Raw genomic sequence first — 27,121 nt, forward strand, 5'->3', positions numbered from 1 at the left:
GGACTGTTGATCACTGTTCCTACACTTCAAGCCACAGCCAATCACAGCTTTTTGCAATTTTTTTTTTACCAAAACATATGTAGCAGAAAACAAATTGGCCAAAAATGTTAAAAAAATTTAGATTTTTACATTTTTTTGGGGGAATTTCATATAAAAAAAAAAAAGTGAAAAATATTGTTTTTGCAAAATTTACGCTCTTTTTTTGTGTATAGCGCAAAAAGTAAAAATAGCACAGGTGATCAAATACCAAGAAAAGAAAGCTCTGTTTGTGGGGAAAAAATTGTTTGTTTGTTTAGGTACAGCGTCGCACGAACACGCAATTGTCCGTTAAAGTCACGCAGTAAATAAAAAAAAAAAAAAAAAAAAAAGAGCCCTGACCAAGTATTAACCACTTAATACTTGGTCAGGGCTCCTTTTGCATAAATGATTGCATCAATGTTGCGGCTGCTGAGGTGTTAAGGAAGCTCAGGTTGCTTTGATAGTGGCCTTCAGCTCACCTGCATTGTTGGGTCTGGTGTCTCATCTTCCACAACACCTCACCAGTGCCACAGGCTGATCTGGGCAGATATTGCATTTAAAAAAAAAACAAAAGAATAAATGCAGAGATGTGTAACTTCATTCCAGTTGCTAACTAGCCTAAATTACCATTGCAAGATGGATTATGACAAGCCAGCAAGCAGGCAGGGTGCTGCACTCTACAGAACAGCCATTGCACATTCAGGTATTTACATATAAAGAACTATTAAACTTTTTTTTTTTTTTCTTCGATAGAGTAGGGAAGAATTATAAAAAACAGGCTGTCCCCCACCCCCATTTTTGAGATTTTGCTTCATTAGCATTTTTTTGAGATTTCCACAGCCCAAAATCAGCAAGAGGAAATCCCTCCAAAAATGTGGGAATCCCTGGTAGTCACCAGAACTAGTTTCCCCATTGGAAGCTTTCCCATGTTCCTGTTCTAAATGACAACCCAACAAATTGGGTTCTCTCACTTGTGGTCCATTAGCACAGTAACCAGGACAAAATGAGTGATCACAGGAGTGAAGCACAGGTCTCAAAAAAAAAAAAAAAAAAAAGAAGAATGCAGGCATTTTGAAATATGAGCTGCTCTGTATTAGGCATAATTCACATTGGCAATGACATACATGTGTTTGGGTGGAGAGTAAATATCTTGACCAAAAAACCATCACAATCCCCTATAAATTGAGTGCATCTAAAAATGAACCAGGTCTGACAGGGAAAACCCTGCAGATGAGAAAAATGGGGATTTTAATGTGCCCAAAACATCAAAAGAAAAACAAATCAAATAAAAAATATAAAAATTTTATTGAAAAGATGGTAAAATCGACATGTAGAAGTACACTATATAAAAAGGTGTATCACATAAGGCACATCCCAAATGTCTTGGATATATAAAAGTAAGACTTTTACCCCCTTTTGGCCTGAATAGCGATACAGAGGTCAACGCTTTTATAGATAATTCCTGATGATTTAAATTCCTGATTTATATACTGTAAGCTGTACTTTTGGTCGGTACCCGACCTGGGTTTACTGTTCTTTTAGCTTATAATAATGGGAGTTACATTCAGTATTTGCAACTGATGACAGTATTGCTTATTAATATTGTGTGACATCTGTATGACAATATTGCATATTTGATATCTATTATTTATTGTATTTACACCTTTAGTCAGAAGATGGTCCTGCCATGCCCTCCCAATTAAATAAATATTAATATTTTAATGTTTACATTTAGAAGTTTAGTATTGTAATTTAATATGTATTAATCATTTAATTATTACCTATTTATTGAATAATATTTATTAAATATAGTTAGAGGAAGCCTGCTTTTGGCCATAAAATCAGAAGCCTGCTTTTGGCCATAAAATCAGATTTATGTGCAGTCCAGATCGCTCCGAGTCCATCAAATAACATCATGAACTCAGTGGATCCAGCTCCTTGGAGCCAATTTGGTGTTATTTTTATCATTATATACTGTAAGGTTGAGTATTTTTTAAACAATATGTTGCCTTTATTTTCAATATTTTCTAAAGGCTGATGTATTCAATACGCTGGGTATGAGGTTATTCATTCAGTTCCCCCTATTAACGGGATACCCAGTAGTAAGGTTCTCTATATTTATAGGATGTTAGGTATGTGTCCTAATTTTATATTTTATTTAAATTGCATATTTATATCTTTAAGCTTATGATGATTCAATCTGGTTGGAGGCGCCATCCAATCTTTTTCTTGTTCCTTTTGTTAGTCGCGATTGGTTCATAGATTGCTGTATATTAAGATGTTGGAGAGTAACTAGTAAAGGGTTAACATATCCAAAGTAGAATCATTTGCCCGTTTAGCTCATAGCCGCGATCGCAAGTGCTGGAAGATTTCCCTGAGTTAATATGGCGCCGGTTGCGTCAAGGTGCGGCTCAGACAGGGGCGGTGACAATGTTATGTTTTGCATATAAGTGGTGAGTAAGCACGCTGCCCGTGTCCCAAGGAAGACGTCATCTATGACGAAACGCGTCGGGACGTCACCTACGTACTACCCGGAAGTATCTTCGGATCCTGCCGAGAAAGCGCTTTTATTCTGTTTGCATGCAAGTTGATTACTTTTTACATGAAATACTTTGCCTACGTATTTCCATTGTGGCCTCCATTTTTTTGTGGCTTGTGCCGGAGTGAGGTTGATCCAGACGGTTCGTGCCCCAGCACTGTACTTGATTGGCGCTTCTGCTAGGCTGCACCAGCTGGAGGGATCATCCCCATTTCCATTGGATCGGTCAGAAGTTTACCATCTATACATTGAGTTAGGCTCTTATTCATCTAGTTTGTGGTAAGCGCATAGTGTGACCTTCACTTTATCACGGATTGGAAGTTATAGCACTGCGGTGGATGAATTTCTGTCTTCACTACCTTTATATGTTGTTGAGCTTGTTTACGTCTGATTTGTGGTAAGCGCATAGCGTGGCCTTCAAGTTCTCACAGATTGAAGTTATTTATCACAGTGGAGGAATTCTTGTTTCTACACTTTGCACAACCCTTTTGGACTATACTTTTCATTAATATTTTTAGATGTGTATCAATTGATTTACCAGCATTATTTTGATTGCTTCATTCAAACACAACCTTCTATTTTTACTTATTCATATGTGGTTTATCAGCAGTATTTTGATTGCCTCATTTAAGCACGTTTTGTTAATTTAAGTCTCATGTTAGCGCGGCTCTTACTTTATATACATCCTAAAATACAATGGATCAACACTTTTCGCCCACAGTTTGGGCTTCCTCAGGATCCAGATGTGTAGCGGACTTGTCAATGGAAAAAAAAAAAAATATATAATATATAATATATATATATATATATATATATATATATATATATATATATATATATATATATATATATATATATATATATATATATATATATATATATATATATATATATATATATATATATAGTCCAGGACTTGGGGGGGGGGGGGGGGTCTATGTGCAGCTGGTTCTCTTACATAGAAGGAAAATGTTTTACATGGTATGCAAGAATTTTCCTTTATTGGATATACATTTTATATCCTTAGCTGTGTATGCAAGCTACAGGGGCTTACTAAGCTTTGAATTTACCTACACTTAACATTTGATTGTATTCATCCCTGGCTGGGTTAATTCTTGTAGGGGATTATATGTTTCTTTTCCCTGCTTAGACCAATCGATTACTTTCCAGTCTATTATTCTAGATGTTGTGGTTTGGTGTAGGAGATTTAATTTTGTTTTATCCAGGGTGTAGATATTCATTGACAAGTCTGCCACACATCAGGATCCTGAGGAAGCCCAAACTGTGGGTGAAATGAGTTGATCATTTTAGGATGTGCCCTTGTTATGGGATACATCTTTTATATACTGTACTTATACATGTCGATTTAACCATCTTGTTTTCAATTAAATGTATATATTTTTTAGGATTTGGCCACATCGAAATCCCCATTTTCCTTGTCTGCAGGGTTCTCCCTGTCAGACCTGATTTAAGATATTATTCACACTGTGCATTTACCTGCATTTTGGGAAAATTTGTTGTTGTGTTTGGAGAAAATAGGATTTTGTACTTTCAGGCGCAGATTAGATATTCTGGATGCGTGTGAAAAAACACAAATATACATTAAAAACCAGAATTTGATCGAGACTCAAATTGTTTATACTTTCGAAATATTTGGGATCAATTTGTTTATACTTTTCAGATTTAGCCAACTTTAAGATAAAAACTAAGGCAAGTGTGAATACAGTCTCACACTGATGACATCGCGCTCTCCAACTCGGCCAGAGGAAGCTTTGTAGTCATTCACAGAAGACAAAGCTGCCTAGTAATGGCTTTGCGTCATTTAGTCCAACTCTTCTGTTCCGAGTGTGAGACGGGAAGTCTCTGTGTACTATATGGAGCTAAAATCACATACAGAGCGTAGAACCCCTGCAGTACGTCACTGAGGAAATAGTTTGTTTAGACCAAGCTAGCCAAAAAGTGACAGAAAACCTGGAGATTGGCTTTAAGATGGAGAACAAGGCAACCCAGACTTGCAAAACCCATTTAAAAGAGTTTACTCACAGCCTTCTCAGTGGTGCAACAATCACACATTTTTTAATTAATACTTTAAATATATGATTGGCGCTTAAAAAGATTTTCTAAACATTAAAAAACGAAACTAATCAGATTACACCCATTCTAGGTAGACCAATATAACATTTGCCAATACTTTCAGAATTCAAGGGTCTCCAAAGCCGTAGACAATCTTTTCATATTTATAAACCTGCAAAAGCCATATATCACTGTAAATTTTAGGAAGGGAGGAGGGGCAATCCTATATTTTCACAAGCACTCTGTTACCACAATGTGTTACAGATTGTTCCATGCTGCTCCTAGCCGACAGTACCACAGTCCTTGCAGGCAGTACCACATGTGGATCTTGGAGCCAATTTTGAGCAACATTAGGGTAGGACATCCCATATATTGGGTGGTTTTCCTTATTTATAATGTTACCTACAATATCTCACAAAAGTAAGTACACCCCTCATATTTTTGTAAATATTTTAATACATCTTTTCGTGAGAAAACACTGAAGAAAGCACACTTTGCTACGATGTAAAGTAGTAAGTGTACAGCTTGTATACCAGTGACACCAAGATACCTTCTGTTTACCTCGAGCCACCATGTCAGTCCTGTCCAACTTTTCAACATATCCCGAATATTGCCTATTCACACTGATTTCCCTGATTTTCCCAAATGTATTATATACACTCTCTGGTTCTTTTGAAGTCCAACCAGTTTCTCTACATTCTTTAACAGTATGGCCTTCTATTTCATGCCATTTTTTTTTTTTATGGAATTATACCCTTTGCGGCATTAAGCAAGTTTGGGACAATTGAGTCTCTATAAATACTTTAACTACCTCCCACCCGGGCCATAGTACATATACGGCCGGGTGGGAGCTTCCTCCTTCTGAATGGACGTTCCGGAACGTCCTTCAGAAGGAGAGAGATCGCGCCGCCGCGGTCACGCGCAGCGGCACGATCTCGATGTGCCTGTGTCCCTAGGACACAGAGCAACGAGACTCGGCAGGAGGGCCCTGTGACTGGCCCTCCTGATCACATGACGGCTGTGACCAATCACAGCCGCCATGTAATGTCAATACAGCCGTTGTAACGGCTTCGATCTCTTCTCCTCCTGACAGATCCTGTCAGTGAGGAGAAGATCAGAGGATCGTTTCTGCAGCTGGGGTGATCAGTGAGTATTTCTAATTACTCACTGATCACAGGGGGGGTCTGTGCTGGTAATCAGATGATTGATTACCAGTGCAGCCCTGGGGGGAGGGGATGCCACTAGAGCCACCAGGGATGCCCACCCATGACCACCAGGGATGCCCACCATGGCCACCAGGGATGGGAAACAGGGCTCAGAGAGCCTGCCAGTGGTGCCCCCCTATCAGTGCTGCCCACCAGTGCCTGTTATTGCCATCTATCAGTGCCGCCCACCAGTGCCCATTATTGCCCACCAGTGCTGCCTATCAGTGCCCATCAGTGCCGATCAGTGCCGCCTATCAGTGCTGCCTATCAGTGCCCATCAGTGCTGCCTATCAGTGCCCATCAGTGCCGCCTATCAGTGCCCATCAGTGCTGCCTATCAGTGCCCATCAGTGCTGCCTATCAGTGCCCATCAGTGCTGCCTATCAGTGCCCATCAGTGCTGCCTATCAGTGCCCATCAGTGCTGCCTATCAGTGCCCATCAGTGCTGCCTATCAGTGCCCATCAGTGCTGCCTATCAGTGCCCATCAGTGCTGCCTCATCAGTGTCTCCTCATCAGTGTCTCCTCATCAGTGTCTCCTCATCAGTGTCTCCTCATCAGTGTCTCCTCATCAGTGTCTCCTCATCAGTGCCTCCTCATCAGTGCCTCCTCATCAGTGCCTCCTCATCAGTGTCTCCTCATCAGTGTCTCCTCATCAGTGTCTCCTCATCAGTGTCTCCTCATCAGTGTCTCCTCATCAGTGTCTCCTCATCAGTGTCTCCTCATCAGTGTCTCCTCATCAGTGTCTCCTCATCAGTGTCTCCTCATCAGTGTCTCCTCATCAGTGTCTCCTCATCAGTGCCTGTCAGTGCGGCGTCATCAGTGCTCATCAGTGCAGGAAAAAACGTATCTATTTACAAAATTTTATAACCTAAACAAAAAAACTTTTTTTTTTTTTCAAACTTTTCCTTCTTTTTTTATTTGTGCACCAAAAAAAAAAAAAAAACCTGGCGGTGATCAAATACCACCAAAAGAAAGCTCTATTTGTGGGGAAAAAATGACATAAATTTGGTTTAGGTACAGTGTTGCATGACCGCGCAATTGTCATTCAAAATGCAACAGCGCTAAAAGCTGAAAATTGGTCTGGGAAGGAAGGGGGTTTAAGTGCCCTGTATTGAGGTGGTTAAAGGCCTGTTTTTTTTTTTTTTTTTATAAAATAGGCATGTCCAAGGGTTATCCGAGAGATGTCTTTGGCCTTGGTCCAGTTAAGTTGCATCTTTTAGCCAATACTTCGTATTGTGGGACATTCCCACCATATATGGATCATTGAGCTCTCTACCTGACACCCCCTCCAGCACGTATTTGGCTTCTCTGATATTGATGCGCTATAACTGGTGTATTTTACCATCTCGCGTGACACCTATAATTCAGCTCAATGGGATTCATGTCTTTAGCGGTGCAGTGGGCTGCTCTCAACACAGTTTTCTCCTTGTGATCCTCCAAACTAATTCCCATTTCTCTTTTCCCATTTTTCTATAAATGGTACTTTTCCTCAGACCCGCCAGATCAGTTAAAGCTATGTAATCCACTAAGTGCAGCTCTTTTTCCGATCTGATGGGTTGAGGCAAAGAACCTACAAAATGTTTTAATTGCAAATAATTCCACTCATTTAGTGTCAACATTTCCCTGAGACTTCCTGAGGACGCATCTTCATGTGAAATGCATTGTGGTCTAAACCGGAAACGGAACCAGCGATGTCACTTCCCGCCGGACCGTGGAACGCACGCTGACCACTACCAGTGAATAGAGGGACTACTTCCATATACAGTAAGCCCCTACACAGCAAAGAAGCGATCTTACCTGTGCCAGAAGGGCACAGCCCCATGCAAACACCCACCTATATATTTTTTGTTTGAAAATAAACGGTGTTACACTATATCTGGCTTCCTGTCTTTCCCATACTGCATATTATTGAGACCTTAATTTAGGGAACCCATGATGGAGGAGAGAAGAGATGGTGTTACCCCTTGATAGGTTATATAACAAGTGATTGAGCGAGGGGACCCTATTAAAAAGGAGTGAGGCGAGTGATTGCACACATCAATTTAAAAATCGGGAGATTTAGAGAAAAGCGTGTGGGGTCTGTGTGACCCACCTAATTTCTGGTGAGCATTCAATCATTACCATATTGCTCACAAAGATCATGAGGTAGAACACCTGGATGAAATATTCACCTTGTTATTCACTTATGGACTTTTGGGTTACTGTATACACAGAAACACCTGCACTTGCAGTTTGCACCCCATATATTGTTTACCAGTTCACCTAAATGTCACTATTTTATTGTTTATCACTATTTGACACACTTATTTTAAGCACAAGTGTATGGTATATCACTTTTAAATATATGGAATATCACGCTGCTTGGATTCCGTACAGCACTTCAGCACTTTTTTCATATAGATTGGGCTGACTGAATATTCTTTGTCACATATAGGCCCTTTGCAAGCACCTATCTCATATTTATTAATGTGTTTATTGTGTATATATTTATATACTGTTGGAAAATTTATCGTAATGTACATTGTTGTGGCACAGTACTGCAATCTTTCTAAAGATACACAGATGTCTAGGAGAAGCCAGGAGCAATAATGGCTGCAAGTGTAAGCAAGCCCTAAATGGATCCATGAAGAGTTTACACTTTGATCCTGAGCAAAAGGAGATCCTCATCAGAAAGATTACTCAGTGATGAAGTCTCTAAACAGCTGTGCTAACACCAATAGGGACCAGGAAAAACATGGACACAAATATTAGTTCAAGGACAGCGGTGACAAGCAACAGTAGTGTGACACTATGTTCTACAACACAACAGACTAACCCTCCGATATGGAATGTCACACATTAAAAGCCGCTCTGAATTTCAGAGAATGCGACCAAACAATTTCCCAGGCACGTGTCAAATATCTATTCCTGCTACTGCATTAGTATGCCAAATAGACAAAGTACAGTACAAAGAACAGTAACAACACGCAACCCCCTCATTTGGAAGGAGTTACTTCTGTGAACTTCTCGGATTGATTACAACTACGCTAGCAAACCAGGAGACAACAAGGTATACAAAAAGCCATAAACCAGTGTGACCGTGCCTTTTGCCTCCTCTATGCTTTATAGGGCCAGGGTAGCTTGTGTTTTCTGCTTGCGCAGCTATACACAAATAGTGCATAAACTTTGCACTTACTGGTTAGTAATAAACCTTAGTCTGTAAAGACAAGTCCATTTTTTGTGGATGTCCCGTGTCCCTGCTGTGAGATTCATGCTGACCACTGGCTCCTGTACAGAAAATGATGAGAAATCTTACAATTTTTGAGCGTTCACAGAAAGAAGACGAGGGAGAGGTAAAAAATTTGGAAGGCATGGAGATTTTCTATTACCTATACAATAGGGCTGCACATCTAATCATTAAAAGGAAAAATAAGAAGAAGAAGTCACCCCCTCTGCCTCACAATCTTAATACCGAATTTCGTTGATTCACACAGAGCTTTTCTCTGCTCACTCACAGCTGTAAAATCCAAAAAACAAACACTAGCAAAACTAGGTACCGGTCCCCCGCATAAAACAATGATCTGCCAAATGTGGCATGTCAGGGGCCCTTAAAGCAGAAGTTTGACTTTTGGGTGGAACTCCACTTTATGATAAAAAAAACCCTGTGTGCTGCAGCCTCAGCCCCATCTCGGTCCAGCGATGTCCATGAGTTTCTCAGCTGTCCGAGAATCTCCCTCCTGATTGGCTGAGACAAATGGCTGAGCCATTGGCTCCTGTTGCAGTCAGAGTCAGCCAGCCAATCAGGGGAGGAGCGGGGCAGGGCCGCAGCTGAATAGACACCGGGAGCTGTGACTCGGCTCGGGTGCCCCCATAGCAAGCTGCTTGCTGTGGGGGCACTCACCAGGAGGGAGGGGTCAGGAGAGCAGAAAAGTGACCCGAGAAGAGGAGAATCGAGGCTGCTCTGTGCAAATCCAATGCAAAAAGGGCAGGAAAGTATAACATGTTTTTTTTTTGCTCTAAAAATAAAACAAAAAAAAAACACACATTTAAGAGAATTTACAATGACTTTAAAATCAGTATTTTTGCTAGAAAATTTAGAACCCCCAAAAGTTCTATATTTATTTTTTTAGCAGAGACCCTAGAGAATAAAAACGGTGGTCATTGCAATATTTTAGGTCACACTGTTTTTGCGCAGCAGTGTTTCAAAATACAATTTTTCAGAAAAAAAAAAAAAACCACACACACACACACACACACACACACACACACACACACACACACACACACACACTTTAATGAATTAAATAATAGAACAGTAAAGCAAGCCCAATTTTTTTTGTATAACATGAAAGATTACGTTACGCCGAGAATCATGATCTTAATTCTAAGAAAAAAAAAAAAAAAAGCGATTTTCATTTTATCTAAAATTGTGCAGCTCTACTATATAATCAACAGTAAATAAATTCAAAAATTACCCCCAATATTTGTACATTCACAATTACAGGGTCACACAGTCTAGACAGAACAATGTTCCAGCAGACAAGTACGCCAATTGAGAAGAAAAAAAATTCTCCTGACAAGTTCTTACAATATAGCTCCTGTTGTGACACAAAGCATCTGCCCCATTACTTTATGGGGAAAAAGCAAGTCAGATTCCCCAGAAACATTCCCGAGAACCCTGCCAGAGAGTACAGATATGTATTCTATATTCTTCGAATGCAAAAAAATTAGGACAGGTCAGGTCAACCTACCAAACACCAAGATACCTTTCAATTGCACAACACATTTCTGTGCATTAGGGTGCGCTACGTTAAAGCAGCACATTGGCCTTGATTTTTGGCTAGAATAGCGAAGTCTTTGAAGCTCGGTAGTGTTTTACTGCTATCCAGAGCTGCGTTCAGGCTGATTTAGGTCAGTAGTTCCTACAGAAAGGTCATACTCCATTAAAATAATAAATGGCCTTTCCAAAGAAGTGCTGGAGATTTCAAGTCCAACTGGAAGACAGCGACGAGGCCGTGCTGCTCCCAGTACTAAAAATACAGTTATCCACCAACTCTTTCACTGTCAACACTGTAGGGTTTATATTGGCAGTAGTGGGGGTCCCAGCTGAGGGATACATTACAATGCAGACTGTTGGCGTTCAGATGGTAAAAAATCTGATCGCTGTACTGCTGCTGGGTGGCTTCCATGAACCCCCAGAATATCACCCCCTCCATATGTTTCCCAGGCTCTACTATTCCACCTGTGGCATTGCTGTGTTTAAGGGAGGAAAACCAGCAAACGTCAAATTGTTAATCTCCTCTAGCTAAAGAACCTGGAAGCAACAAGCATTGTGTCCATTCAGGTTTTGCCTGGAATCCCTCTGACCGCAAAAAAGTTGTGTTGAAATTAAAAAATAAATATAAAAAAAAAATTTAAGTGACATCCAAGCATTAGGAAACCCCCCCCCCCCCAAAAAAAAAAAAAAAAAAAAAAAAAAAAACCACACACACACACACACACACACACACACACAACACGGGTGTGTTTTTGCCGCATTTTTAATGCCAATAGGGAGGTGCATTTTTGGTGCGATTAAACTGACCAAATATGCACCAAAAATGTGGCAAGACGGATTTTTAACACGGCAAAGGACCAGTGTAAAGACATGCATAGAATTTAAAAGGGATGCATTTTTCTTGCACTTCAAAAACTGCTTACTGGGAAAAGATGTGATAATGGCCAAAAATTCATATTAATTTAAATTCATATTATTTAAAATGTCAAATATACAATTATACTTAAATATATATTTTTTAAAAACTGTCCATTTCTGTTTTCGGCCAAGTGCATCCTGAATTTTTGGTTTCAGTCCAGAATTTTCATTTCAGTGCACCACTAATGTAAACACTTGCATTAAGTGCACCTATGTATGAAAACCGCAATTGCATCTCTCTCTCACACACACACACACACACACACACACACACACACACACTACATTCAGTGCACACTTCAGAATGAACAATAATTCTAGGGCCATACTGCATAACCATAAGGAAGAGTTCTGATAAGCATGTACACAAGCGTTCGGAGTTCTGCAGGTCTGTCGTTTAAAATTGCAAGCAAGCTAGAAAGGAAGCAAAGCTGGCCATAGATAAGTCAGTTTTTCACACAAGCAGTGGTGGATAGACTCACCACTGTCATTGTAGCCTGACTGCAGGCAGACTTCCCCCAGCCAGTTACAAAATTTGCACATGATCTGCTCTGCCAGCACTGATCAGTGTATTCAAATGGCAAGGAAGTCTCCCCACTGTCAGAATACAAAGGCTCAGTGGCAGCGATTCCCCCATCCACCTAGAATCTGTTAATGGGGGAAATTGGCTCATATTTTTGCCCTATTCTGATCACGAGCAATCAGAAACCCAATATAAAAACTCACAAAACACCACACATGTATAATGTAAGTACCAGGTCTATAGTAACAGTAAAGTACCACACCCATGTGATTTTTCTGCTCTTTCTACAAGCTTTAAGCGTCAGTCAGCAATTTCCAAGATTGTTTAGGTGGCGTCAATTTAGTAGCTAAGAACATTCCTTAACCATTCATGTCAATATCTCAAGCACTAAAAAAGGTATTACACATGCAGCTGTTCAGGAATCCAAACTCATTAAACCAATGGTGGATTATGGGCCACATACACCTCCGGCCCCTAAATCTACCACAGCAGCCCTCATGAGACAAGAAAAATCCTTTCCTTTCAAAAGAGCCAGAAGCAACTGCACTGAACACACACAAAAAACACAATAGATTTCCATAAATTGCCACCCAATGTTACCTAAAACACCCCAATAATATAGGGGGGCTAAGCCAACAAGCAACTTCCATGAAAGCAAAAACTGCAAGTGAACAGAATATTTTGCAGTGCCCCAATACCTCCCCGTGTTATCAATTCAGTGCTGTGCCCGTCTATCGGTCTCCTCTTGGCTCTCACAGGGTTGGATGAAAGCAGCATGGTGGGGGTGCTCAGTCACGATGTGTCTCAAGAGCCCAGAGCTGTGGTGAGGGACCTCAGAAGAGGAAGTTAAGGGTTGCTCTGTGCAATACCACTGGACAAAGCAGATGAGTATAACGTTTGTCATTTTAATTTTTTTTTTATTATTAAAACGCATCTTATCTGAGGTTTAGATACGAACTTATTTTGCATAGTTTCATTGATCCAACTTGGTGAAAAGTTTGCAGTTGCCATACCTGACTGATCCCTATGGACACTGGAAATCATTGTAGTAGGCACCGTTACTACAGTGATTGCTGCTAGATTTCGGGCCCTGTGCTGTGCAGGTGCCCTGCTGCATAGTGAACACAGGAGGTTGCCATTTAGGCTGGGTTCACACCATTGTGAATTTTAATTTGCACGTTAGGAGATTGTGACCGACTCTCCAAGATGGTTCACATATCTTTGGAGCGGCTCCGGATCGAATTGCACAAGAGTCCTGTGCGTCTTCTTGTCCCGTTTCAGGTCTAAATTCAGCCAAACATTTGGACTGAAATCAGACCTGAAACACTGAACGGGGACGCACCAGACCCCTCCTGTGAGCCTCTCCATGCGGCAGTGTGAACCCAGCCTAACCACCACTTTGCATGGTCCCAATAAAAAATAAAGCGTTCTCTGATGCCCATGCTAAGAAAGTTCCTGTGCTCATTAGGCAGCAGGGAAGCCACTTAGCACAGGACACACTTTACTTGGTAAAAAAATTGACTAAAATGTAACTATGAAAAAATAGTCCATACCTAAATTCTGCTTTTTTTCACTACACTTATACACATGAATTAAAAAACATATTCCCTCTATAGATCAGTCCTTTAGTTAGCCATAGGGCTCACACACACAGCCAAAAAGCATCCAGGGCCTTTCCTGCAACCGTGTGTGTGTACGTACGTTTCAGGCACAGATAGCCTGTATTCACAGCATTTGTCCCAGTAAGTGCTTTACGCAACACCTGGTGTATAACCACATACAATTACAGCTTCTAATTTCTGTCTATCGTCAACTGTATGCAGCTGCGGTGGGTCTATGGGAAGGGTTTACGAAGGCTGTGGGCACTGTATGGTCCTCTTACAGTCATGTGCATGAACCCTAGTGCTGAAGAATTCAGCTCATTAGACCCTTCGATGTTACGGCTGCATTCGGTTTTTGGCTTCATTTTCATCTGATGATGCTGCCACTAACACTACCAGTCCTAGGTTGACATCACTCACCAAGGGAATATACACGTCTGTTAAACTGCGATTTCCTACACACCACCACACATAGCAGTCGTCTTCAATGTGCTGACTTCACAACACAGATATGATGTAAACAGGTCCTTACAGTTCTTTATCTATGGAGGAGCACTGTTGCCACTCTAGGCTGCTTGCTTCTGATACAGACAACAGAACGCCTCTCCTCATTTCTATTACCATATGGAAGCAGGATTTGGTAGTTCATGCAGGAAGTTAAGTTGTCATTGGATCGTTGGTCAAATCAGCTTACTTTCATTGGCTCGGTACAATTATTGTATCTCAACTTCTGAGATTAAATATTTTAAGGATTGTGAAATCAGAAAGGTATAGCGAGAGCAAGAATTTTTTTTAGGCAGGAATGAGTCTTATGTAATGAGCAAATATGGGATTTAGATCTACCCAATATCTACAGGTTTACAATACAAACCACAAAAAAAAAAAAAAAAAAAAAAAAGCCACAAGCAAAAACAAAAAAAACTTTAAAAACTGCCAGAAAGGCTAAGTTTAGGAACAAAATCATCATGTAATCTTTTAGGTAAACAATACACGTTTGTCAGATTCCGCACTACGTTAGGAGATTACCCAATTTCCTTCTTTCAGCAACAGCTGCATTTTTGCTTCATATTTTCATATTTCATATTTTGCCCAACTCAAGGAATACAGTTTTAATAATGCAAGGGTTATGGTTGCATGGAGCACTCAGTTACAATTAAGCGTGAAGAGCCAATTCACACTATATGGGGTGACAGACGTTTTACTGCATGGTAAAACACCTGTCAACTCAGGGACACAGAAAACAAGGTATGCCTATATGTCCTATTCACACTGCAACACAACCTAGTGCTGCAATGAAATGGAGACATGCTATATTTTATCACAGTGCACTGGTCCGAATCACACTTTAAAAGTCTGGCATCACACTAACCGACATTGCAGTGAATGAAGTGAATGTTACATACACTTCAAATAAAAGAAATAAAACTTGTACAAAGCAAAAAACATAATCTTGACTTTAGTGTCAGGATACTCCCACATGCCTGCACTGGCAACTGGCTCAGCCACGCTGCTGGGAGGATGGGCCAGCCATGCTCTCCCATCCCAGCATTTTAGTGAGCATTGGAGAGGCAGAGTAGAAAGCTGGGGACCAACAGGGACCAGAGAACTGAGTGATGAGCTGTGTTTGAGCGGTCAGTTCTCAATGTCGAGGCGGTGGGAGACTCCACCTAGATGAGTATAAAGGTTTGTTATTGGTTACACTGGCCATACGTTATACAATTTTTGTTCCATTTCCTTTAGATTTAACCTTCAACTATGTAGTGTAAGGGTCTGCCTGACTTCATACAAAATGAAACGATTAGGTTTGACCTCATTTTATGGTTTTGGTAAATCTAAAAAAGAAAAACTGAATAATTTATAGCCATCCACTCCCCACCCCCCACCCCCCCCCACCCCCAATACATACAAATTATACATACACCCCCAACACATACTTTACAAATTACAGAGGCCAAATATTGTTTATCAAGAAGAACAGCAGTCCCAGCACAGGGAATAAAATATGCCCATCAGAGTGCCCCTTAACATAAAATATGCTCATCAGCATGTCCCTTAGCATAAAATAAGGGGCACGCTGATGGCCACATTTTATGTCAAGGGAGCACTCTGTTGGGCACATTTTTTTTCTTTTTTTTTTAAGGGGCACTTTATAGGGCACTCTAATGTAATGAGCATGGCAAGTGGCAACAACATATGGCAGTCTGCACACTAATGCTTGTGCAGCTGCCAGCTACCGTATTCTCCCCCAAATGTGTTCAGCTCCACATCACATACCTGAACTGCAGCCAGAGCCAAAAGCCGCGAACAGGGGGGCGGGGCGTGGACCTAGTGTGAAGGAGCCGCAGTCAGGAGCAGGGGGCGGGACGCACGCGTGACGTCACACCCCCTACTCGCAGCCGGACAGGACACCGGCGGCGTGTGAGAAGGGAGCCGCGAGCCGCAATGAGGAAGGTGAGCGGTCAGGGCGGAAGCTGACATTGTTCGGCTCAAAATTATTCGGCCTTTTGACTTATTCGGCCGAACGCCGAAAGTGCTATTTTCTCTATTTTCGGCCGAATAATGTTCGGCCGCCGAATATTCGGTGCATCCCTAGTGTTTAGCACTTTATATTAACTAAAATAATTGCATTTGCACGTTCTGTGTACTGAGAGAGAACAGATATAATGAATGCAGGGTCCTGGGTTTAGTAACACTTTGGTCCGCTGGTGTGAAAGGGGCCTTAATCGTGTGCTGCCGACATCCACTAAAAACAGATGGATAGGGATCCATTTCCCATCTGTCCAGCAGATCGGATGACAGTCGAATGGAAATGGACAGGCAGTCTGTTTCCATCTGACCACCCCTTAGAGAACAGAGGGCCCGTGTTCCTCCTGCTCAAAGGGGATCAGCAGACAGAGTCCGCCACATCTGAAAGGGGCATATAACAAAATAAAAAAAAAAAAACACACAACCTTTGCTTACACAGGCATTCAGCGTTTTGCCTGTAAAACCACCTCTGTTAGACTATGCACACAGGCATATTTGAAGAGGACTTTTTATAGGAGGAATAAAAAAAAAAAAAAAAAAAAAAAAAAAAACTAACAAACAATATTCTGGCCAGTAGAATGCATTTAGAGCCCATTCAGACAGGGCAGACATGACTTGCTGGGGCGACCTGTGAAGTTGCGGTGCACAGCGTGCACCGCGACCTCGGCGCGACTTGCGCAGACTTTTTATAATTGAAGTCAATGCAAGTCGCCTCCAGGTCACCCCAAAGTAGTACAGGACCCTTTTTCTAAGTCGGAGCGACTTGTGTGGCTCCTATTAGAACGGGTCCTGTGCTAATCAATGGCAGGCGACCGACCGCGACTTGTCAGGCGACCAAGTCGCCTGACAAGTCGCGCTTGTGTGAATGGACCCTTATGCTCAAACACCATTAATGTTGCAACATTTGTTTTTTTTTTTTTTTTCTCTACCAAATTCTGGGGAAAAAATGCTGCTCATTTTCATAAGCCTGTATGCATGAGGCCTAAAGCTTTAGAAATCATTTGATTGTGAGTTTAAATATGTTAGATCCAAACAACAAAATGTTTCCCTAATGGGTTACTTCACATAGGCTTCAGTGCAGTAGCTTTCTATTTATTGCTTCCTGTTTAAATTCAATATCATTTCCAGTTTGTGCAGGTGACAGATTCATTTATTCTGTATACAATTACGTTGTATAACCCATCAAATACTTATTCCTCCTCATCTCTTGCTTCACAATAAAAAGGCCAAATCTCAGTAGTGTGTACATACTGCTGCAGACACCATCCATGTTATTTAAAAAGTACTTAAAATCGCTGCCAAAGAATATACACAGAGCGAAGGGAACAATCCACTTTACTTTCAGGGCAGCAGAATATCTGGCCAAATAAAATGGGTGTATACCACATTAAAACAATCTTGGAATCCACTAATAGGATGTAGGAAAAAGCGAGTAATGGAGATACACTTTCCTTTAGAGATTCTTTCCTTTAGAGATTCTATACAGAGATTCTGTAATATAAATGGACAGCTCCAGATGGAAAAAAAAAAAAAGAACAAAACATTTACATGACTGGTTGTAGTAAATCCCATTAGTGAAAACCACTACCAAATCACCCTAAATAATGTGTTTGCTATTTATTCTCATATCCTAGTGGACATGAGAGAATGAACTAACTTTCTATATCCCATGCGCACAGGGAGTTTAGCCCAGTGCATAGGTGTACGGCGTTAGACTAGGCCAGACAGCACAGGCGCACCATTCAGCCCCACTGCTGGCATCCTGTCAAACTATGAGGGGGTGAGAGCTGCTATGGCTGGAGAGAGCTAGGTGGCATACCTTGTGGTATTGCCCATTTATAGCAGTATGAGCAAAAAAACAACAACAAAAACGGCCTAAGTGCTATAAATTTTACGATTTGTGCAATAATCCCTGGGCATTTACCTGCCCTAAAGCTCATGCCCATCCAGCCACAGCAGCTATCAGTCTCTTACAGACTTCAGCAGGCTGCTACTATCAGTGCTAGACAGTGCACCCTTGCCCCTCTGCTAAATGCACAGTGAACATGGGCAGTTCCTTGTGTAGATATGAAAAAAACGGTCCAATTTTGTTTTTTCCATATTTAGCTAGCAAATAGAGCACTGCAAACCTCCTGAGGGAGGCAGTTGAGGGAGCAGCATAAACAGTGTTTGACGTCCATACCATACCCATTTGTCAGACAAAGCTCATGGACAATACTTTGCAAAAGTCAAGACCTTCAAGCAGAGTTAAAGGAAAATATATATATATATATATATATATATATATATATATATATATATATATATATATATATATATATAAAAAAAAAAGCTTGCATGCAAACACCACAGCATAGGTTTGCAAACCTTTTTTCATTTGAATAAATCTTTGGAAGAGCCCCTTACAAATTGGAACACAAGACGGGAAAAAATAAATAAAATAAAAATGCATGCATCTAATCTTTCCTCCGGGTATCCAACAAGTTCTTTTTGACTGGATTTTAAAGGCTTCTTGTCACCCTGTTTTTAAAGCACACCATCTAACTATAGATGGTGGAAATCTTGACAGCAAATGGTAGGGAGACCCCAGCCTGTTCCCAGTTATGCCACGACCACTGCTATGCATGAAACTTTCATTTACCTTCTCAATGACAAGTACTAAAACATTCCAACAAATTGGAGCGACATTTTTGTACAATAACCACTTGCTGAGCAGTCACGTTCCAATATGTCGCTAGACTTCAAATCGTTCTACCGGAAGGATACCTGCAGCTGTGTGTGTATATGTATGTATGTATATACATACATACATACATACATACATACACACACACATACATACATATACACACACACACACACACACATATACATACATACATATACACACACATATACACACACACACACATATATATATATATAAATAAATAGATTAAATAAAGATGGTCAGTTATCTTGTGAAATCAATACTTGCAGGTTTGTTCGGCTTTCTGGTATGGTAACCCGGAAGCAATGACCTGACATCACTTCAGGTTTACTTGGATGTCAACGGGGCCATTTTAAAAAAAAAAACAAAAAGCATTGAACATACCTATCTTGGTGAGATCAAATGCTTTTGAAGGCACGGGGGGTATTTGAGACCCCAGATCTCTTCATAAAGCAGGGTTTAACAAATTTGCTTTGACTCTAGGAGCCAGTTTTGTTTTTTCTTAATCTTCTGCCTACTGGTTACTTTTATCCCATTCCCGCTGAGGCCAATTTTCAGCTTTCAGAGTTGTCGCACTTTTAATGACAATTGCAGTCATGCAACAGTGTGCCCATATGAAAGGTTTACACATTTCCTTGAGACAGATGGAGCTTTCTTCTGGTGGTATTATTAACCTCTGGGGGTTTTGTTTTTTGCTAAATACATGGAAACATTTTTTTTTTTCAAAAACACACAAGTCTTTACTTTTTCATTTTGCAAATAAGTAATTTTTCTTCAATAATGTGCAGTCAGGAGGCTGCGCTGATAGGTGGTTGCACCAGCTGTCCAGAAAGTAGAGACTCAAGTTGCTCAGAACCGATTGGGAGTCAGTCTGAGCCTGTCGGGGGGGGGGGACCAAAGTAGAGAGCAGCAGGGGGATCCCCTGCAAGGTCATGTCCGGCTTGGGGCCATTGCTGTGCCGATTCAGAACTGCCGGTTCCTGCTGCAGGGAGTCTGCCTGGACAGCCGATGTAGAACCGCAGTCAGCGGGAGGGAGGAGAGACGCACAGGGGGGGACACTTCCTGCCAGAGGCTCCATCCTGCCCGTCAGCTCCGCTTCTCCTCCAACCCATCCCTCCAACTATCCAACAGCTGCAATAAAAGATTTAAAAAAAATAAAATAATGATCTCCCTCTCTCTCTCAAAGTGCCCCTGTCCCCCTGTGTTAGCACGCATAGGCGAATGCACACGTCAGTCCCACATGCATGCCAACAGTGATTGTCCCTCCCAAATGTGAGGTATCACCTCGAATGTCAGATCATGAGCAGTATTTCTAGTGCTAGACCTCATCTGTAAATCTAAAGTGTTAACTTGTAGAACCTTCTAAAGCATTGCCTAGGGATAGTAACATTTAGGGTACTTTCACACCTGTCCGTTCTGCCGACGGACTCTGTTCTGACAGGCGGATCCGATCAGACCGGATGTGTGAAAAGGGCCTTACATTGCTTGTCGTAGTTGCATGGGTGTGCACAATTTTAAAGCATGTTTGTCATTTAGTTACTTGGCGTAACATCTTTTCTATTTTACTAAAAAAAAAAAAAAAAAAAAAAAAAAACTGGGTCTTTTTTTTGCATAGAAAAACTACATTTGAAAAAACGCCGAGCAAATACAATACATGCGATAAAAAAAAAAAAAAAAAAACACTTTCTGCTCCTACTAAATAGTGTTACCCTACAGCGACAAAATGTATTTGAGCTCCTGCAGATTTTGTAAGTTAGCCCACTTAAGAAATAAAAGGATCTATAATTGTTATCATAGGTGTATTTCAAAATGATAGAAATCAATCACAAATGCAGAAAAAAAAAAAAAAAAACATGATACAAATTATATAAAATGGAGTTGCAGTTCAGTGAGTAAATAAGGAAGTTGGGACCACAGTCACCAAACAAACCATTGGTAACCCCACACCGCAATGGATTGAAATTCTGCAGTGTTCACAAGGTCTCCCACCTCCTGAAGGAACATGTACAGGCCCGTCTGAAGTTTGCCAATGAACATCTTTGGCATTAACGCCTCGCTTAGGTAAAAAAAAAAAAATGCAGACTATGACCCCAAGAACATCAGCCCTACAGTCAAGCACAGAGGTGGAAACATCATGCTTTGGGGTGGTTTCTCTGCCAAATGTACCGGTTGACTTCGCCACATTGAGGGGCCAATGGAGGGGGCCATGTATTGTAAAATCTTGGATGAGAATCTTCTTACCTCAGCCAGAACACTGAAGATAGGTCGTTGATGGGTCTCCCAGCATGACAATGACCCAAAACATACTGCCAAGGAAACAAAGGAGTGGTTTAAAAATTAGCACATTAGACGTCATGGAGTGGCCTAGCCAGTCTCCAGACTTTAATCCTAAAGAAAATTTATGTAGAGAGCTGAAACTAAGAGTTGCCAAGAAACCTTAAGGATTTAGAGAAGAGAAAGTAAAGAAGAGTAAAGAAGAGTGGACCAAAATCCCTGCTGAGATGTGCACAAACCAGGTCACCAACTACAAGAAACGTAGTACCTATGTGTTTGCCAACGAGGGTTTCTCCACCAAGTACTAAGTCATGTTTTGGTTAGGGATCAAATACGGTACTTAATTTTACCCACTGAACTGCAACTCAATTTATAACTATTTGTATCAAGTTTTTTTTTTTTTTTTGGTTGCTATTCTGTCTCTACAATTTAAAATACACCTATGATAACAATTCTAGACCCTCCATTTCTTTGTAAGTGGGCAAACTTACAAAATCTGCAGGGGTTCAAATAATACATTTTTCCCCACTGTATGTGAGTGCCCAAAAAAAAAAAAAAACTTCCAACAACTAGGAGCAAAAAGGTTTTTGTAGTTTGAGGTGTTTTTGTTTTGCTCCCAGCAGAAGTACTCTTTAAAGGTCCATTCACACCAGCGCGACTTGTCAGGCGACTTGGACCGTGGTAATGAGTAAGCGGCCATTCGAGACGTGAAACGCATCTACCTTGGACATATTCTGTTCCTCACACCGTCTGTTTGTCCTGGATAACTTTTGAAGAATAAAGACACTCCTTTGATTTCACCTGCTTGTGTGCGGCTCCACAATTCCTCATGCATGTTCTCCGGATGGCGGATCCAGCCAGCACCATTTTGGACACACACCTGAGCGGCATTCCCCTTCCCTTCCCCCTTCATACTTGAAGTCGCGGTCGGTCGCCATTGAATAGTACAGGAGCCGTTCTAATAGGAGCGACACAAGTCGCTTCTGACTTAGAAAAAGGGTCCTGTACTACTTTGGGGTGACCTGGAGGCAACTTGCATTGACTTCAATTATATGAAGTCCCTGCAAGTCGCGCCGAGGTCGCGGTGCACCGCGACTTCACAGGTCGCCCCAGCAAGTCGTGTCGCGCCAGTCTGAATGGGCGCTAAGCGTTTCGTTTTTTTTTTTTTTTTTATTAATAAACCGTTTTTTTATCCAGTTTTTTCAAGCTATTTTTTTTAGCTAAAAACTAACAAAAGAAAAACAAAATGCTAGTGTGCATGGAGCTTTAAAATGTACTAAATGTAAAACAATAATTGTTTTTAGAGGTACATGCAATGGAAATGTTGGTGCAGAAACTGAAAGACCGTTCTTTTGTTTTAAATATCTATATTTTTATATATAGAATTGTATTCAACTTTTTAATAGCATGAATTTATTGCCGGCCATTATTGGCACCTTTAGCACAAGAAAAGTCAAGAAAAAATGGATCCCTTTAAAATCTATGTAGGTCTTCACAATGGTCCATTGTGCTTCCATTATGACTTTAAAACACCTGCTGCAGTTTCAGAAAAAACAAAAAAACACAAACCCACCCCGCACCAAAAGAGACACCTCCTCGTTAAAATGCATTAAAAATGCAGCAAAATAGCATCAATAAACACACCTGTTAAGTTTTGGAGTCACATGACCCATGAAAAAAAAAAAAACACCACCACACACCCACACACACTAAAACCGCATTTTGGGCACCTTTTTCGCTTATCGTCAAAACACAGATGAAAACATTTGTGTTTTGGCCGCCGAAATTTCAGCGCATCTCAACTTGTTTTGGTTTTCTTTTGGGGTTTAAACATGCCAACAAAATCTGGTTGTAGCCAGTCAACAAATGCTTAAAATCGTTTTTAATAATTCCCGAAATCCAGTGAGTCTATTACATCCCCCTTATGGACACAGGGAGTGCAGCTCCGGATTGAGCTTGCAGATAGGAAGCTGCTTCCTATGGCGACACACGAAGAGGAGGAGCCAAGAGCACCAGCAGGGGACCCGGCAGCTCTGTGCAACTGTATTACACAGAGCAGGCGCAGCATACACACTTTACAAGCACTTTAAGTGTTGGGTTTAGATACACCTTAAGCCTGCTGTATTAACAGAACCTTTCTGGGAACCAATATTTCAGTGGCTTTATAGCAGGGGTGTCAAACTCAATTTAATCACAGGCCGCATCAACATTATGATTGCCCTCAAAAGGGCCGGTTGTATCTGTAAGACTAGATGTCAAGAGCATCCCCTACCCTTACATAATACGTCAAGAGCCTCTCCACCATCATAAGTTGAGTCCCCCACCCTCCCTTACATCACAGTGCACCTCCCTTACCTTGTGGTGCTACTGGGAAGAAGCTGGAGACATTGCTGGAAAGCAGTTAGTATAACGTTTGGAGGAGGACTGGAGCTCTCCTGCAGCTACAGGAGAGGTGCGAGGGCCACACAAAATGGCCTGGAGGGCCGGATTCGGCCCGCGGGCCTTGTGTTTGACACCTGTGCTTTATAGTATATGAAAAGAGCTGTATTGTTTTACAGAAGAACAATGAATACCCATGCATACTCAATGTTTGGGGCGTATACGTTTGATGTAAACACTAAACAAGTAAGAGGTGATCATTTACTCTATTCACTCTAAATGCGCGTCTCAGTAAAACAATTACATGACAAAGCTGTGGAGCGACACGAAGGCACTTCACAATGAGCCAGAAGGGTGTGGTGGCACGGCTTGCTATCTGTAACTAAAACTACAGAGAAGTGTGCAAGAATGAGATGAATGTACATTGTGTAATCAGATTTAGGTGTGGCTTCAAGTTCACAGGATCCAAAGCAACATTTGACCCTTTGGAATAAAAACATTACAAAAGTTAAGATATGCAATAAAAAAAAAAAAAAAATCCAGCAATGGAATACTCAATATCAGAAAGGTATGTCTAAATTAAATATACAAGGAGCCCCCCCCCCCCCCCCCAAAGAACAAAGACTAGCACACAATCTAGGATTAGCATTAACGGGGATACAAATCCCAGAAAGCTAGCCATACATGGTCGAGATTCAGCTTGTTAAGCAGGGACTGGCCTTGTTTTCAGTGTGTGGCTGTCTCAGCTCAACATAAGTTGATAGTTTAGGCTGGGTTCACCCTGATGTGATGCAGGAACCACAGCGATTCCCGGAACATATTAGAATTGCAGGCAGTTCCCATTGTGCTCACAGAACGTGGTGCAAACTGTGGAATCGGGTCGCATGGGTATGAGGGAGGGAGGGAGGGGGGGGGGGGGGGGGGGGAGGACATCTGGTCATGAAGGGGGTAAAACCTTCCGGAGCTGAAGTGGTTAAAACAGAGTTACACTTAACACTAGGCCATATAGGAGACCGTGGACTAGAGTGCCCCAACTTGCTCACTCCCTCCCATTCCCACCAAACACTGATCCAATAAACAGCACTTCTCGTTGAGCTGCTCATTTTGCATTAAAGCCCCATACACAGAGGCTGAATGTCAGGCGGCATTGGCCGGTTCAACAATAATGGGCCGACATTCAAACGGTGCGTACTGCAGCCAGTTGTTAAGCCAGCCAAACTGTTGGAAGAGGCATGACTGAAAAAGGTCTGCTGACTGGCTCTGAATCAGCGCTCTCAGCCAATGGCTGAGAGTGCTGACCGGAGTGTTCTGGCAGTGGGGGGCCATTTCCCCCCCCCTTTCTTAAATGCAGCATACACACAGTATGGGTAATGTAGTGCACTGCACTGTAGGTACGATTTAAAAATTAATGGACAACAATGGTCAACAGTTTCATTAGAAAAAAAAAAAAAGTATCCCACATGGAACATCTGAAGATTTTTTAAAAAGGTTTTCATGAGACAAACCACTAACACAATTTAAACCTCACACATTCAACTTTACCCCCAATATCTTTTGAGGCATGTCCACAACCATTTAGTTGTTTTAATAAACACAATTCCATGTGCAACAATATTTTAAAGGATATCAGCAATGAATTATATAAAGAAAGCAAGTGGATACCAGCAAAAGAATTTGTTTAGCTTAGTAAAGTAAAACTGCATACGTGTGGTTTTTGTATTGGCAATTCAAGTGCAATGAAGGATAACATTTCAAAACAGACAAGGTGATACAAGGGTTACAAGAAACCATATTTACATCCTGATCATCCCAGCGTGCTAAGTATACCTCACAATAACAGCCTTCACTCTGGGCAACATATGATCCCAATGTTCAAATTAAAGCGTTAGAAGGGCCTTTTTACACTGATGCGATGCAGGAATCCTGCGAACGCACATCACACCAGACTGCAGGCAGTTTATACTGCCATATGCGAACTGCTGGGTAATACAATACAAAGTTAATGACACCCAAATTAGTTTGCACATCACAGTGCAAACTGTCCATTCGGACAGGAATCACATGCAATGTTGGACATCGCTATAGTGTGAACCGGGGCTTATTTTCACCTGACGATTCGGCCAGCAACACCTCCTGTATTAGAGTGCCCCCACTCTGGATGAATGAGCACAGGGGGCAGATTTGGACAGCAGCAGTGTCAGTCTAGGGGGAAGGAAAGGTTAGCTGTATTAGCCAATTTAAATACACTGACAAACTGAAGACAAACCCACACTTTATATAAGCAGTTGTTTACTTTTTTAAACTTACTGGCCAGATCACCAGAAAGAAAGCAAGCCTAAAAAAAGGAAACTAATTGTAGACATCACACATGTCAAGCTTGGTACACACTACAAGTTTTTTTTCCATTCAACCCAGCAGGCTGAAGATAAACACTCTCTCTTCTCAGGAAGAGCCACTGTACCAACAATCTGATGTTAGTACAGCGAGCCATTGGCTGAGAGCACTGATCGGCTGACCTTTTTTCATCATGCCCCTTCGACAGTTTGGCTGCCTTCTACTGAATCAGCCGATGTCGCTCAATATTACGCCCCTTAGAAATTGGTAGGTGGAGATAATAATGTTGACTTTGAATCACTTCTGGACTGCCCACCTTGTATTTACATCAGTATTTTGATGGTAAATACATGGCAGCAGCTACCTGCCAAAACCCAGGGGTGTTTTTTTTTTTGCTTTTAAGTGTAAATGAGAGATCTGAGGTCTTTTTGACCCCAGATCCCTCATTAAAGCAGACTGGTCATGCTTATTTCTACTACAAGAGATGTTTACATTCTTTGTAATAGGAATAAAAGTTTTTTTTTTTAATATAAAAAGGAACAGTGTAAAAATAATTAACCCCGTCACCCAAGTTTGCACGCAGAAGTGAACGCGTACGCAAGTCGCGCCTACATATGTAAATGGTGTTCTAACCACACAGGTGAGGCATCACCATGATCGTTCAAGGAAGAGCAATAATTCTAGCACAAGACCTCCTCTGTAACGCTAAACAGGTAACCTGTGAAAGTGTCGCCTTTGGAGATTTTTTTTCTTTTTGGTACCCTAGTTTGTCGCCATTCGATTAACGTGCACAATTTTGAAGCATGACACATTAGGCATCAATTTACTCTTATGGGCCCCTCGCTCCCAAAAAAATAAAAAATATATATATTTTTTTTTTTCCTGTGAAAGACTTTTTTCTGTCAGCCGTAAGCTCCAGAGTTTCTTGTAACTTGAGGCCAAAGAGATGATCATCTGTTAAGGTAAGACCACACAGACGCAACTTAGTAGAGTCTCCTGACCAGGTCTTAAGCCAGAGACTTCTGGCTGAATTGATCAAAGCAGAGGTCCTAGCTCCCGTCCTAACCGACTCAGCGGAGGAATCAGCCAGAAAACCTACCGCCTGGAAAGGAAGTGGGAAAGATTTGATGATCTGATCCCTTGGTGTCCCGGCAGACAGGGGAGTCTGTATCTGCGATAGCTATAACTCAAGGTTTCTGGCTACACAAGTAGAAGCCAAGGACGGTTTAATTCCAATAATGGACGCCTGCCAGGCCCTGCGCAAC

General features: G+C 41.4%; 1 protein-coding gene across 2 annotated transcripts in view; it reads right to left on the minus strand.

Annotated features, from left to right (window-relative positions):
* Positions 1-27,121, minus strand: part of FBXO34 (F-box protein 34) — a 62,597-nt gene that overhangs the window by 20,152 nt on the left and 15,324 nt on the right. The window contains exon 1 of one of the 2 annotated variants that reach the window (XM_082275744.1): positions 9,011-9,031. The exons of the other annotated variant lie outside the window; for it this stretch is intronic. The gene's annotated coding sequence lies outside the window, so the exon portion shown is untranslated. Of the gene's footprint in view, positions 1-9,010; positions 9,032-27,121 lie in introns of those variants that run through there. 2 annotated transcript variants of the gene reach the window in all.

This window comes from Pelophylax lessonae (genome assembly GCF_965119305.1).
Source record: "Pelophylax lessonae genome assembly, chromosome: 13".
In the NCBI taxonomy this organism is placed as follows: domain Eukaryota; kingdom Metazoa; phylum Chordata; class Amphibia; order Anura; family Ranidae; genus Pelophylax; species Pelophylax lessonae.